General features: G+C 31.7%; 1 protein-coding gene across 1 annotated transcript in view; it reads right to left on the reverse strand.

Moving 5' to 3' along the window:
• Positions 1-17,739, reverse strand: part of LOC139489022 (uncharacterized) — a 270,345-nt gene that overhangs the window by 174,201 nt on the left and 78,405 nt on the right. The gene's annotated exons all lie outside the window — the stretch shown is intronic.

The raw sequence follows: 17,739 nt of genomic DNA on the forward strand, positions 1-17,739 counted from the left end.
CTAATACCTGTTTTCCCTGTATTGTTTTGTCATGAATAAGGCGCTGAATTGGACATGTTTTTTGTTTCAATTTTTATCACATGGATAGCATACTATATGGTATTGGTTTAGTTAACAGTCAGGGACGTTACTTAAACAAGTAATTTTTTAAAGTTACTTATAAAAGTAATTTTTGTTTTTAAAAATAGTAAAATTACTTTATAGAGTTATTTTAAATTTCAATAGAAGCATAGACTAAATGTAGTTTTCATTAATTTTTACATCATTTTTTACCATAAAAGAAAAGAATTTATTAGATTTGAGAAGAGTATATGGATAAGGATTACCTTAAAAATAATGACAAAAATATAACTTGAAAAAGTTATTTTATACATGTTTGAAAAAAATAGTATTAACACTTATTTAAGGAACATATGTAATTGGTTTGGGTTACAACTTATAAATAACTTCAAGTCTTAATTAATTCACAAGCATATATATATATTTATATCAGTCTATCTTCAAGATTTTTTAGGACAATGATAATTTAATAGTCCCATGAGACCGATCTGACCCAGAAGCGTCGGTATGAAAGATAAGTGCGTCAGAAAGTTAATTAGTGTTTCAGAAGGATTAGATTTTATATTCCATGGGTAAAATAACAAGATGACTGTGAAAATTTGTTAAATCTAGTAAAATCTGTCTTATTGGATACCTATAAAAATAATATTCAGAAAAATTACTTATATAAGTTATATCTAAAATAGCCTCGTTTTCAACATTACTTGTTTAGGTAATTTTAATTGTTACTTGTTTAAGTAATGCCCCTGACTGGTTAATTGTTGAACGCCGTATGGTGACCAAAGGTCAAGGATAGTTTCTTATTCCAATTTTATTTGATATCAGCAAACAGCAGTAGTATTAACAATCATAGCATATATTTTAGTTTTATATAAATTAAAATTGTTCTTATCAACCTTGGTGGATGAGTGTTTTAAAAAATTCATCAAATGTATCATCAGCCTGCAACACTGCGATTGCGAGTTCGAAATACGCATATCGCCGGTTAGTTTGACTCCAATCTTTACTGACTATAATAGTCAGTTTCCTTGCATCAGGTATGTTGTTCTCTCTGTGTGTTATTGTTTTTTACTATTTGTAAAGGTCAATAATATGAAATCTTAATATTTCTAAGACTTATGTCTTCCGAACGAATAGAAGCAATCTAAATGCATCTTCAGCCCGAAAACTTGTTAAAAAATAAAATACCGACACGCTAAGTCAAATCATAACTTGTTAGTTCCGCAGGAGGACATATAACATTATTCCGACTCCGAGTAGACAAATACCAGTCTTCTTGTATATTTGTAGTTGGTTTAACTAGTCGATGACCGATCAAACGACTTCCAGTACTTTCAGCAAGCACGTTCCGATGTAACAACCGAGGTGGTCAGATGTCTTTGTTAGGTTTGAAGGAGTGAACTTAAAGTACAATGGGTTAAAGAAATTTAAATAAACATATATCTGTCATAGCGGATGAATTTAAAGCCTAAGGTTATATGTGCATAATTAGCATTTAAAAGTTAAAATAACAGCTGTAAGTGTGTACATGTATGGCGTGATACAGAATAGAGAAGAACAATTTACTTCAATTTGAAAATATCTTTGTTCATTATGCTACGTATACTTAATCTAAATAATATCCGTATGCATATAGTATTCTTTGTGTCCTTTTGATACTTATTACTCATGTGTCTTTAGATTATAATTTTTGAATTAAGAAAATGATACGGTTGACGAGATCAATGAATATTGTATTTTATCGTTAAATCAAAGCTATCTATCTTCCTTTAATCATTTATGTAATGACTGATATTTGTTTGGCTACAATTGTGCATTGCATATATGAACAATGACCTTTATAAGGTAGATGTAACAGCTGATATTAAATTTAACACTGTATAAGAGACAGTAAGAAATGGCCAAGTTAGTAGATTTAGATTATTTACATCTACATGATCTACTTTTATGGACTTTGCAAGTTTAATGTAGGCGCATAATTTAGGGTCTTTTTCATTTTATTTATATGTTTATATTAAAAATGCATTATCTACACTTAAATACTTTATATGTTTAAAACATTGAAAATAAGTGTGTATATTTTTCTTTTTTCTTCTCACTGACCACATCGCACTATCGAATTCATGGGTTCTCTAAACAAAGAAATTCGGACAAAACATATATGTCAAACAGTAATGGACTTTTTTGACGTTCATGCGACTACAAACTTAACCCAAAACTAAATTGTATAAAGTAAAACAATTTGTAGCATTAATGTTATCGAATCTATCTTCAAACAAAATTTAATTATTGAACAAGAGGAATTGATGGATAGAGAAGGGCTCTAGTAGTATACCGGTACTCAAAGGTCATAAATCGATTGAAAGAAAAAAACAGCGTACACATATCGGAGGAATATAATGGCCATATACTATCGAAGACTAATCATCTAAAAATATTTTATTCCGGCCTGGTCAAGCGCTTTTTGAGGTATGAGCTTTTTGCGATTTTTATAAACCTTTGTTTTGCTTCAAATACATGTAGGTTGTTTTTTGTTTAGTTTCTTTCTCGTGCATGTACTCTTTTTGTGCCATGAATTAATACATTGTATTTTTTTTTATTAATAAGAGCAGTATCTTTAAGAAAAGATACATGTATATATATAGAATTGTATGTCAGTTTATTCTTGTTTTTTGAAATCCTCAAATATACAAGAAGACATGTTACAAATTCACAAATCACATACATTGCATTAAAACATTGCTCCGAAAGTATTATAAAAAGGGCCTCGATTTGACACAACATAGATTAAGCTATTATATGACCAATTCTGTTTCTATAGTTAAGAAATATGAGTTCATGATGACCTTTGTTAAATTTGTAATATCACTGACGCTAATATAGATAACATGAGCGTAGGGTATAAGCATAGCAATGAGAAATAAATCAAATGACAGAGGTTTTAAATATGGTTATCTAACATGAATTTAAAAATTACTATCATGCATAAATATTTTTTTTACATTAAAGTCTGCTTGACCATTGTTTCAATGGCAAATTTAACCATATCTGTTTTCATTTTATATATTTTTTTGGAATAAGTGATCGAAATAGCAAATGGCCTACGTATTATTGTCAATCATCACTCACCTTGAAATATTAGATGTATCAAAATGCTCATGGTTTTCGTTTTGTTTGTGACGCATATTTCCAGCTTTGTTATAAATCCCTCCCTGTGTGTCTGCATACGTGCCTTTTTCCTGTTTATTAGAAAACGATAGGATTTCTGTGTTTTGCTTGTTTTTCGACTTTGTTGATTCGTTCATTTGGGCATACACAGCGGGCTGAGGTGATGAATTCCTGAATATATTAGAAGATTAGCACTAGTGAATAAACTCATCTCATATACCAGGATTGAAATTTTGTATGAGATATCTGTTTAGTTTATAACTATTGTAATTGATCAAGAGATACAAACAGGATCGGACACACGTTTAATAACCAACTTATAGAGTCTACTCCTTTACATAATACGTGTATTACAATAACAATTAAACACAACATGCTCAGGTCAGTAGATATATATCAAATGTTATGGTTAAATGAGACATATGCACAGGCTGAGAAAAAAAATCATAACAAATTAACAATGAAAAGGACAGAGAATTGGGATGAATAAAAAAAACAAAAACAAAACACATCTTATAAAGAAAAGATAAGAACAATTCAAAACAAATGTAACTAGAGTTAATTTGGGGGATGTCACCCCGTACTGGACATTGTCACAGAAGCAGCAACCATTTTGAGTGTACCAAAGTCAAATATCACATATATTATACATGAAGGAATCGGAATGTCCTTAATTCAAGGGCCAAGTGAGATTTTCTCATCACTTGGTGTCCGTTGTCTTCCGTTATCTTCCGTCGTCATTCTCAGTCATCATCCGTCGTCATCCGTCGTTGTCTTGTACAAAAATCTTCTCCTTTGAAACCACTAGGCCAAATTTAACCAATCTTGGCCACAATCTTCATAAGGGTATCTTGTGCCAGCCTTTTTGGCTTATATATCTGAACCAAAGTATGTAGAGCAAATCTGATATGGAATAAAATTGTTAATTAGGTCAAGATCTATTTGCCCAGAAATTTTCCAACAAATTGGACAACATGTTGTTAGGTTGCTGCCCCTTAATTGGTAATTTTAAGGAAATTTTGTAGTTTCGAGTTATTATCTTAAATATATTTATAGATACACAGCAATAATGTTCAGCAAAGTAAGATCTAAAAATAAATCAACATGATCAAAATAGTCAATTGACCCCATAAGGAGTTATTGCCTTTTAAAGTCAAATTTAACACCTTTTGGAACATTTTTGTAATCTTTTCCAAAGACTTCTCCTTAAATAACTGAAAGAAAATAAACTTAACTTGGCCACAATCAACATCAGGGTATTTAGTTTTAACAATGTGCCAAATAACCATGCCTGCCAACCAACTTGGCAGACATGGCTAAAAAAAGATACATAGGTGAAAATGCAGTTTATGACTTATATCTTTGAAACTAAAGCAATATAATAATAATAATATAACGGTTGCATTATTTAATACATCAATTGTAAATTAAGATATCAGGTGAGCGACACAGGCACCTTGGAACATATAGGTTGCTCTTCCCGTGGAATAAGTTTCAGTTCTATACTTTTGAATCTAAAATTAGACCCTTGCGAGGAAGAACGTGACGTCACGTGATGCACAAGGGGACAGTGGAGCAGACAACATGTGTACATGTTGACGGAGCGGCGTACTAACTGTTCATTGTGTTCTTCAATAGCTTGCGTATCACACGGTACATGTATCGTATCTTGTACAATTCAATTAAACGTTCATCGATTGATGTTAGCTAATGTGTAGCAGTTTCGTAAATGTTTTTCAAGTCATCTCTTAGAACTATGATGGACAAGAAAATGTTGAAAACGAATTTGTAAGAATACCAGTATGTTCCCATTTTTCCAAAGGGGTGACATAATAACAAATAATAATAGACAAATTTAAAATAAACACGGCTTTTTTTGTTTCTGCAAATCTTATTTTGATAAGACCACAAGGAAACTTTAAAAAAATTAATTTAAAGACTTTGTTTTAAAGATTTACAGCTTTGAATGCCCTCAGTGAGCAACTGTACATTTATGGACACATGGAGACGATGAAAGGAGTTAATATTTTGGATGTTTATAACAATTAAAGAAGAAATGAAATAAAACATCACGATAAGTTCATCACGCACACTATTGAATGTTATATTTGATTCCAATAGATCACTATTTCAAAATTAGACTGAACATCGCAGCTATGCTAAAATCACACTCAGTTTCCGGGCCAATACATAAATGTTTGTCTTTTCTTCTTAAGTGGTATTCATTAAAAAGCTTTGCAATTAGATAGAGTATCAAATGTACGGATTAAATATCAAGTGTGTTCCATTCTCTGACAGACGAAGAAATAAACGATGAATTTTGTTAAGGAGAGTACAAAGGGGGTTTAAACAAGAGTCATTACCAGTGGATAAACAAATGTATTTTGTACAGTTTGGGGAATTAAAGAATACATTTGTACATATTAAGTATTGTTGAGTAAGAGGTATATCTTATCAAGTATTTGGAGTTTTCGTATATACCTCCCACCGTCAAAGGGGTCCTGGACAGTCTCTAAATATATTTATTCAGTTATAGTAAATACTGGGATACTCACCTTTAAGTCGAATTTATAACAGATATTGTTTTTTGTAATTTCTGTCTTTTCATTTATTTTTTAAGACTCCTTAAATCTTTTTAATAATTTTGGAAATATAAGAATGGGTAAACAACAAGACAAACTAGCTAAATCTTTTCAAATAAGTCGCATGACTCAATGCTCTTCAACTTTGTGCTTCGGTGTTGACACGGATTAACAAACTTTACTAAAATTGACTGTTAATAAATTTTGAAATTATTATGAAACTAAGGTTTCAACTCCCTCAGGCAAAGTTTGCTTTAGATGAATTTTGCTATTTATATATATATTTTTGACATATAGCTCTTCAACGATTTTCGGTACTTATCTATCTTCGGATTTTAAATGTTTGGCTTTGTGCGTTCCTGATGAAGGTAAATCCAGAAAAGCGCTTCGGAAATTATTAAACGTGTTGTTTTCAATGTTTTTTGCACTTGTTTGGCTTTATAACTATATATCTGAGCGTCACTGGTGAGTCTGATGTAGACGATACGCGCTTCTGGCGTATTAAATTTATAGTCCCGATACCTTTGAAAACTATTTACACCACTGGGTAGATGCCACTGCTGGTGGACGTTTCGTCCCCGAAGTTATCATCAGCCCAGTAGTCAGTATTTCGGTGTTGACATGAATATCAATTTTTGGTCATTTATATAAATTTCCTGTTAAAAAGGTTTGATTTTTTCTAAAACTAAGGATTTTCTTATCAAAGGAATACATTACCTTAGCCGTATTTGGCACAACTTTTTGGAATTTTTGGTCCTCAATGCTCTTCAACTTTGTACTTGTTTGGCTTTATGACTATTTATATCTGAACATCGCTGATGAATCTCATATAGACGAAACGCTAGTCTGGCGTATTAACTTTATAATCCTGGCACATTTGATAACTATTTGACAATTGTTTGCTACTCTTGCTAGGACAATTGTAGATAACTTTTTTTTATCAAAACCGATCGGCAAAAAAATATCTAAAAAATGAATGAACCGACCAAAATAAGTTAAATTCGTATTTACATTGTTGTTAACATTTTTTTTATCCATTTTTACTTTAATGACAATTATTTTAGCAGTCTAAGATAAAGATAAAGATAAGCTACAAAGAGCATCTAGATGAGACTACCGTCATTGTAGGCTTCAATGTTTGAGATATTGCTACATAATGAAGATTATTTTTCTGATGTAATCGTCTCTCCTATGAGTATGAGGAAGGATACGTGTACTACGACAACCCGCTTTAATTGAAAAACAAAAAAGAGTAAATACAAAGAGAAAAATGATGGAGGAAATGCTAAGATTTACTCTTAAATGATTATAGATCACTTAATGAATCTGATTGATTATCTTTTACTTGATGTCCACTGGCAAATATGTCTTGCATGTTCACGACAAGATGCATAGTGGATCCATCTGAAGCAAATGATTATAATTTTAGAGTTGTACTTTTTACAATAAGGCATAGCGTTTCCAAGAAATTAAACGTATGCCGTAATTGAATAAAGTGGGACCGTGATCTAGTAGAAAGTTAGGCTTTCATCTCTTCTTCCTTCTTTTTTCTCCACGGTAGACGAATGCTAAACACAAAACGTCATAAATTTTTAATCAATACGGCCAGCATAAATAAATATGAACTTTTTTTTGTAAGTAAATTCCTGTTGCAGCAAACCAAAAGTACTTTGAAACAAATAATTCTAAAATTGTAAATTATGGTATTTTGCAGTGTTTTTTCCCCGATCCTATGTTTGACCCTCTTATTTTAATGAGTCATGCCCGGTTAACTTTTTGTAAATTGAACCTGAACTTAGGACCTACACCGAGTAATCAAGTTCGAGGTACAATAACACAGTTTAGAACGCCACATGCGGGGTGGCGGCTATGTTGACATGGGGTGGCGGTTTTGAATCGGAGAAAAACTACGAAGGTACGTTCAATTATCAAAATTTTATTTTTGAAAATCGTAAGGACCAAATATTAGTCAATTATTGTTTAAAACTTATTTTGCATCAAAATATATTTTACCAGAAGTTGTCAGATTTTGATGTGTAAGATAATGCGTCTCAAGAGGCATTTATTTAAAAAAATGAATTTGCATACAATTCTGATACTTTGTAATTCAAACACACCTACTCAGTTTTCATTATAAATTATAAACTTAGGGTATTCCATTTGGCAAATATTTTAGTCTATTACGTAGTGCATATTTTTAATTGTAGAAATAAAGAAAAACTCTTAAAGTAAACAAAAAGTGGAATATTAAGAGAGGTTATATTTTTTTTGTTTTTTTTATGTTTACATTTTAGGCGCAAAATCTGACAACCCGAGCGAAGTTAGTTTTACAACCGATAAATGTTTCATTAGAAGTTGTCATTTGGTTAAATTCCATCATAGGAAATAATTTATATATACAGAATACGAGGGTAACTTGCTTTTGAAGTCTCAAAATCTGCAACACGGAAAACTAGGAGGAGGTATTTGAGAAAACAGAGCACTGGAAACGTCTGCTTCTGCTTGCTGGAAAGCGATTATCGTGCGTTTCTTTTCGTGCAGTGCATTATTTGGGACTGACAATTCTCAAAACAAATTATGATACTTGGACTTGCTTTGATCGTTTTTCTCCGTTTCAAAACCACTACCTCCGGTCAAACATTGCCGACTTCCCGCAATTGGCGAATGTGGCGAATAAGTATAAATAGCGATCCTTTGTGAAACGAGTCGTCCAAACTATCTTGGATAATTATGTTGCGTTGATTACAATGAAAAATGCACGAACATGTTTATAACACCAAGACAAAGACTAAATAGTAAAATTAATATTCATAAAGACAAATAAAAGCATACTTCTAATGAAGACATAATCTTTGTAATCTCAGTGTATTAATTAAGGTCTGGAGCTGCCATGTCAGTTAACTGCTAGTAGTCTGTTGTTATTTATGTATTATTGTCATTTTTTTTTTTTACATCTTCTGACATCGGACTCGGACTTCTCTTGAACTGAATTTTAATGTGCGTATTGTTATGCGTTTACTTTTCTACATTGGCTAGAGGTATAGGGGGAGGGTTGAGATCTCATAAACATGTTTAGCCCCGCCGCAATTTTGCGCCTGTCCCAAGTCAGGAGCATCTGGCCTTTGTTAGTCTTGTATGATTTTTAGTTTTAGTTTCTTGTGTATAATTCGGAGTTTAGTATGACGTCCATTATCACTGTTCTAGTATACATATTTTAAGGGGCCAGCTGAAGGACGCCTCCGGATGTGGTAGTTTTTTTGCTACATTGAAGACCCGTTGATGGCCTTTGGCTGTTGTCTACTCTATGGTCGGGTTGTTGTCGCTTTGACATTTTCCCCATTTCCTTTCTCAATTGTATTTAACACGTTATTTGATGTACCCCTGACTAAGCATCTTTCTGCCCAGACACTGGTTGTCGTTTTACATAGTCTGAGTAGTTCTTTCATGCTCTTGAATACCGAATAAAGTAGGAAATGTGTATACCATATGCTACCAAATTTGAGGAAATTGAAAATTGAAATTAAAACCGTCTCGTTTGGGATAGACTTTTGAACTGAGATGACGGTTTATTTCAAACTCGAGGCATAAGCCTAAACACGATTTACTGAAGCCGTTTCTGTTGTGTCTTTTAAAATTTATAGTTCTAGGGAATATATTAATGGAACACAATCAGAACAGTTTGAATTGTTGATGTAAAAAGCATCATCAATATATCTTAATGTTAAATTTATTTTTCTAGCTTATTTTTATCTTCTTGCTTTTGACAAGTGTATGAAGGAACTCAGATTCATATGGAAAAAGAAGAGGTCGGAAAAGAGAGGCGCACAGTTTGTTCATAGGAATGTCGACAATTTGTTGAAAACGTCTACCTCCAAAATCAAGAAATATGTTCTCAATAAGAAACAAAAGTTTGATAATACTAATTTCAGAGAAAGATCGAGATTTAACATTTTCCAGAAATTCTTTAGAGTATATAAGAATCCACAAATAGTTAATACAACTACGCGAGTAAACAATATCACATTATTTCTGAATACCCTCTTTCACTGCTGACATAATCTGTGTCAATCTAATTGACTTTTTTTCTTCGAATATGGAGAAAATCCGGCAGTTAACCGTTGTGTGTATGAAAATTTGTGAAGCTTATAGGTATTACCAATGTTATTTAACTGATCGGGCGGAGCTAACGATTTAATTTTCATAAAGACAGTCTTTTTGAAGATGTATATTTACAGTGTGATAAGAACATGAAAAAATATTGATATTGATTTCTAATCACCTTTATTAGCTGTCACCAAACGTATTCACAAAGGAATGAGTGTATAATATGGAATGAAACATACAAAAAATTAAAACATAAAAATATGGTAATCTAAAATAAGATACAAAAAGAAAACAAAATCATCAAATTGTTACAGAATAACGACATATTTGCATATTTTGCATCAGTCGTCGTCATAATTGTACTTTCATATCCACAATTTCCAATATGTGACAATTATAAAATGTTTTTCCAAACTCCGTTTTACAAGAAATTTCACGGATGTGTCTCATAGTTAATTTTCGAACACACATATAGGGTTTATATTTTTTTAAATGGATCAATGACCATAACTGAACACTCCATTGAAGAGTTTATCCAAAAACATTTATCTATAGATGGACAAGTCTAAAGTGAAATAAGTCAAGTAATAAACAATACAAACATGGAAAGTCCACAGATTTGCTGTTCAAGTTAATTATTATTGAAGCCGTTAAGGACGTATGATTCGCCAAAATTTCATTCTTGTCAAATGATGTGTTTTTATAAATGGACAACATGCTGATGGTGAAGAGCCCCTTTGTATCTAAAAATGAACTTCTGTCTATCATTCGCAAAGTTTTTCAAATCGTAAATAAAGGCTACAGTAGTATACCGCTGTTCGAAACTCATAAAACTCATGATATAAAAAATACAAATCAGGGTTACAAACTAAAACTGAGGGAAACGCATCAAATATAAAAGGAGACCAACGACACAACAGAAATACATTAAATAAACTCATCATAGATACCAGGACTAAATTTAGTATATACGGCAGACGCGCGTTTCGTCTACAAAAGACTCATCAGTGACGCTCGAATCCAAAAAAGTTAAAAAGGCCAAATAAAGTACGAAGTTGAAGAGCATTGAGAACCAAAATTCCTAAAAGTTTTGCCAAATACAGCTAGGGTGATCTATGTCTGAGGTATTTCAAAAAATATGTAACACACACAGAAACGAACTAAGCATTAGACAAAATCCGATGAGAATAACAAATATAACATCAAAACTAAATACATGCATTTGGGATAGAAAAGTACCGTGACACGTCTTGTAGCATTACGAATTCACACTCAAATATAAGAATCAAAAACGACACAACAAAAACACAACGTTAAAATGTAACACACACATATACGAACTATAATATATAATACATATACATGATAAAACCGAAGTATTAACTACCTACAGAATAAAAACGGATACATAACATATACCAACATAATCCAGCACAAAAAAATACACACCTTAGTTAGCCAAAGCCTCAGTCCACAAAGTGACGTCATATTTGAAATTGTAAAAAAGCACACAAAATGACGTCACATTTGAAATTCTAAAACAGCACACAAAGTGACGTCACAAAATGATATATCATTTATTGACAAACCTCAAATTTGTTTTTGAAGTAAACAAAATAATATTAGAATTTCTCAAAAATATATCAATGTATGATGCAAAATATAAATTTGTCATGTAAGATTCGTGTAAAAAGTGTAAAGTCATAAAAATGCAAATTGTAAAATGATATGAATAACACAGTTTAATGGAAGTCATAAATGAACGCCACATTTTAAACATGAAAGAAATGACAGACTTTCACAGTTATTAATTTTACAGCTCTGGCGTTCCTTTCCCTATTCAGATAAGTGGTTTTCACAAAAAACTTTTTATGTTTTTATTGAATAGAAACAAATGAAAAAAAGGCCAATAATCAGGTGCATGTATATGATTTAATACTTCAAATATAAAGCTACACCTGTTATTTCTTATACTTACACCGAGTCTATCGCATCAAAATTTTCAACCACAAGAGGGGTTTAGAGGCTTAAAACCTCAAAGATGTGAAATCCAAGCCTCCGGATTTCTCATGTGCATCGTCGCAATACAATTATAGTTCAGCTGGACATGTTATTACTGGTGACCTTGGCATCGATCCAAATAAACAACTAAGAGAGTTGTTAGTCAAGTGACTAAGATATAATTTTTCCCAGTCTATCAACTGGAAAAAGAACTTCAGGTTACTGATGGGTGCAGTTGAGGACTATGCAAGAAAATGAATAAAGCGCAAACCAGACAATCGAACCAGAACTTGACATTTTGTCGGAATGGATCAAAGCTATTCGATCATGCATTCAGACGCGCATTCAAAAACTACGATGAACTATAAGCACAAGGGTTGCTAACCCATTCAAGAACCCGGATTTTGAGGAAGCTTTTTCCTTTTTGCATGACAAATATGTCGTTGTTCCAGCAGATAAAGCCTCTAATAATATTGTCCTCATATAAAAACCATTATTTGAAATGTCTCACTAGAGCTTGGAATAAATCGAACTACTGGTAATCCTTCTTATTCTGTAACATCATTTAGCAAGGACGAAATTTTACAAAATCACAAATATGTACTTTTTTTTTATATTAACATAAAAGAAAACGACGAAACCAACGCTTTACAAAACTCCATATAAAAGAACGATACATAGCTGGGTCATCAAAATGTTCGACTAAACATCTTTCTAACTACTATTCTTTCTACAGTTAAAAATGGGCTTAAAAAATATTGTGATGAAATATATTCTACTAGTGGTGTTAACCAGATGGGGATTCTCAAAAATTCGAAAGATCTACTGCTTAATCTTCGATCACAATCTTTGCAATTTTGCAGCAACATAATGACTTTTGATTTTTTTACGCTTTCACTGTTTTTCCCAATGCACAGTTGAAAAATCGACTTCACCATCTTATTAAACAGCTTTTTCTATAAAATGGGAATCGTAGATACAAATTTCTTGTTTTGGGTTACAATTATTTATATTTTGTGAAGAACCACACTGAATCTACCAGAAAATATACTGAAGGTGATATTATCAAAATGCTGGACTTTTTGATCGACAATATATTTGTTGAGGACTTATATATCAACAGACAGTCGGTATTCAAATGGGTACATTTACTAATTGTGCACCCCTACTTGCCGATTTGTTGTTATACTCGTATGTAGCAGAATTTATTCAGAACTTTCTAAAGGACAAAAAAAAAAGCACCTTGCAAAATTCTAAAATTTTACTTTAGTGAATAACACATTTTTCAGCCAATATTTACATCTCATATATACCAGTGAATTTGAAATTAAGGATACTACTTATACTTTAAGGACTGCTTCATATCTTGTATTTTTCCTTAATATTGACAAAGATTGACGACTTAACACGAAAATCTATGATAAACGCGACGATTTCAATTTCCTAATTATCAATTTTCCATTTCTCAGCAGTAACACACCATCTGCCCCTTCGTATAGTGTCTACATATCTCAATGGGTACATTATGCTTGTGCATGTTAACACTATACGGATTTCATATACAGGACGCAGAAACTGCTCCATCAAGTTTATGAGGAGGATAGATTAAAAATGACACTCCGTAAACACCATCACGAACCGGTTGATCCATACGATGTGTCTTTGTCTAAACTAGCTAAGGACGTTTTTACAACGAGTTAGATTGTGGTTTGTCCTTACGTCGTCTAATCTTTAAATTAACGAACGTGACTTATTCCCGATTGTGACTGTTTTGTTTGGTGTAAATTCGGATTGCTAAAAAACATGTCACGGTACTTTTCCATCCGAAATTCATGTATTTAGTTTGGATGCTGTATTTGTTATTCTCACCGAATTTGTCAAATGTGTTATCGTTTGTTGTTGTAAATCTTATTTTTTTTCTGTTGTATTCGTGTGTTACGGTAAAGATAATTAATGATCCAGTTCGTTTATTAGATTTTAGTTTGGTTCAACTAAATTTATACGATATATTTGGTTAACAGTTTGATTTAGAAGAAATACCGACATATCTAGATAATATATTACTTATCTAATTACTACCACAATTTGATATTAATTAGTATTGTTATTTTCATTGTTATTAATAAATGTTTATATCAACATTACAAACCTAATCTTGAATTCCATCCTATTTTTTGGGAAATGTTTTAGAAATTAAAATGTGACGTTACTTAAATTTGTGCGTTTATCGGCTGAAATTTTTTATATTCTGTTATTTATTTATCGGTTTTTTTTTATGTAGTTAGTCATCGGTTTTATCATTTATATCTATTATATAGTCAGCTTATAAAAATCTACTGTTTGCTAAAAGTATAAAATTTAGAATGGAAATGCGGAATCTGTCAAAGAGACAACAACCCGACCATAGAAAAAACAACAGCAGAAGGTCATCAGCAGGTCTTCAATGTAACGAGAAATTCCCGCACCCGGAGGCGTCCTTCAGCTGGCCCTTATAAAATATCAATTATTCTAAATGATAAGGATGATCTTATCCCAGCCAGAAAACCCTAACGGTACGCTCATATCAAAATATTTATAAAGCCAAACAAGTACAAAGTTGAATAGCATTGAGGATAAAAAAATTCAAAAAGTTGTACCAAATACGGCTAAGGTAATCTATGCCTGGGATAAGAAAATCCTTAGTTTTTCGAAAATATCAAAGTTTTGTAAACAGGAATTTTATAAAAATGACCACGTTATTGATATGGATGTCAACACCGAAGTATTGGCGCATCTGGCGTATTAAATTTTAAACCTGGTACAGCTTTACCTTTTGTTAGCTTTATTCGTGTGTTTCTCTGTCCTATATGTTCTCCCATTTATTTGTATTGCAGACCTATCATGTAATGTTGTCATTTTAATGTTATATTTCACATTGCCATAAAAGCAGGAGGTTTGTCACTTTTTTTTTTATTAAAATGTCCTGTACCAAGGCAGGAAAATGGCCATTGTTATATTATAGTTCGTTTCTGTGTGTGTTACAATTTAATGTTTTGTTTCTGTTGTGTCGTAGTTCCCCTGTTATATTTAATGTGTTTTCCTCAGTTTTAATTTGTAACCGGGATTTGGTTTTTTTCTCAATCGATTTATGAATTTCAAACACCGGTATACTACTGTTGCCTTTATTTATCATTTGATAAGGGATTTTCTGTTTTGAATTGTCCCCGGAATTCAGTATTTTTGTGATATTTTTATACACCTAATAACTTATATTAAAATACATGTTTTGTTTTAATTTTCTTAGGCGTTTATATAATTTATTTATTGTGTACATCGCCCTCGTAAGAAAGATCGTAAACTAAAATCCAGATGTTTCATATATATTCATAAAAGGCCTGAATAATAGCTGACGGCATATCTTGCGGGGCAATTGATCATGGTATTATGATACAGTACACTTAAAGTATACAACATCACCAAAAAATAATACGATCATGAAAAAATGCCAGATATTTCGGATAACCTATATCCTTCATCAGTAAAATGGTTCTTATCTTGACAGGTGGTAATCACACTGTAATAGCAAATCTTAATCTTTTTACAAAGTAGCAAGAATCAATACGCTGGTAGCATTTTTCAATATTGATATTAGGAAGGAGGAATAAATTCCTTTAAAATGTAAAAGTCCTGTTCTGAAGCTTGCGCTGCCGGAAAAGAGTTATTGTAGGTTTTTATTCTATGTCTTTTCGTTACTAAAACTTTTATTTATGAGCTTCAGAAACGGAACAAAAATTAAGGTTCGGCAGTGATGTCTATATTTTGTTTTATTCTGAAATGTACACCCAACACTTGAAACCTTTATTTACATTTTGAAGTTGGTACTCAAAATGAAATATCAACTGCTTGCTGAACATGGAAGCGTGTTAACATGTGACTTTATTTGTACAAGGAAAAATAAAGCAAAACATTATTTGTGTACCTGTTACTTGTACAATAGTTAGCTGATTTCAATATTATATATACTATATATGATATTGCAATCAGCCAACGAAAATAAGATTTGACACATTCTAGCAAATTTGTTTCATAAAAAACCCTTAAAGGTGATCAAAGATCTTCAATAATGTACGCAGCACTTGCATTTTGGCAAGTTTTTGATGTTTTTTCTAACATATTTAATAGATATAATACTTTTTTGCCACTTTTTATCCTTTGATATTCAAAAGATCAGAAAGTTAGTTCTTAGCGCGAATATTACTATCGCCTGATTTTGTATTAAATTTTATTTTTTGCTATACTTCTGTGGATTTACTATAGCAGTTGGTTGTTTTAAATGCTTGTAAAATATATATATAAATTCAATGTTATGCCTTTTCAAATCAATCAGTTTAATTGGAGAAGCGGATGTTCTACATCTTTAATTCTACTATGAATTTTCTAGCCGAAGGAACTGTCAATCATATAATTCAGAATTATTATGGTAAGCAAAACATTGTTACAGGTTCTGCTTATCTACAAGTAACACAAAATAGGGCCCAAAAGGGATCACTAGGCCACGGCGCATATAATTAATGATAAAAACAAGAATTTAACATGATACGTATCAATAATTGTATATATATGTTGATATTGCAACCTAAAAATAGAAAACCAAACTTCCTTGTTTGCCATATTTTGTAAAAGATGACTCTTGTTTTTAATTCTAAATTGATTTTATTAGTTTTGTGGTGTGTCAAAGAATTTTGTAAGTATTGTTTTGGCACATAAATCAGCAAATCAATAATACTTCTTGCATGATTTTGCACTGGAATATAAAAATAACGTCTTGTTGTACTAGTTCTTAAAAAAAATTTCAATTTCAAATTCTTCAACATTTATTTTGTACTGATCTAAACGTATTCGCTAAATAGTTACAGCAGATAAAGGAATGCAATATACGTACTATAGATGCATACAACATGAACAAAAATAGGGATACATAGTACTAACATCCTAAGTGCAAGCGCGATGGGAAATGTGTCGTCCTGGATAGATACACTATACACACGAATTCCAAAAAAGACAAATTGACGGGGTTGGTCATGCTTTGTTTAAAATAAAAGAATCGGGTATGTATAAATATGCTTCTTATCTTAGGAAGGGATTAATCGTGAACAATTACTCTGATTCATAAAAAAAATTCCCTGAAATTGACATTTTCAAGATGCTTGATATTTTAAATGACAATCTATTTGTCTTTTTCAATAAATGATTGGTATTACTATGGTAACAAACTGTGATCCTCTTCATTTCGATATGCCCGTTTATTCTGTAGAGGCTTATTTCATTAGGAACTTCTAAGAAAGAAAGAAAATAGATTGCCAGTGTCCCTTAACATCACTTTACACTTTATAGATGACGTATTCTTACAAAATTATTTCAAAAAAAAATGAGGGTTGGTTCAAAACTTATCTTAACGAAAATCAATATGATTTGAGCCTTACAAATTGTGAACTTTTTATTTCTATGTAGCAACATTTCAGCAGAACATAAATAAAAAAGTATCTATTTAAGTTGACACTTTATAAGGACTTGTTTTTCCTTTCATAATTTCGTTTTAAAAATCTGCTGCTCACAAGAAAGCTATGAAACCAAGAGTTACAAGTGGTGAAATTGAAATCTTCCTTTCGTTCCTCTTATGTATCATCTTCCTAATATATGACGATTAGTATGTTCCACTTCTCTTAACTACAATATCGTCCTCGTCCCCTATGTTTGACCTACCGAATTAGACATATAACCGGAATTGTACTTACATGATCAACACTACGGGTGCAACATGTAGAGCAGCACCTGAGATCAACCT

This window comes from Mytilus edulis, chromosome 9 (assembly GCF_963676685.1).
Source record: "Mytilus edulis chromosome 9, xbMytEdul2.2, whole genome shotgun sequence".
Classification (NCBI taxonomy): Eukaryota; Metazoa; Mollusca; class Bivalvia; order Mytilida; family Mytilidae; genus Mytilus; species Mytilus edulis.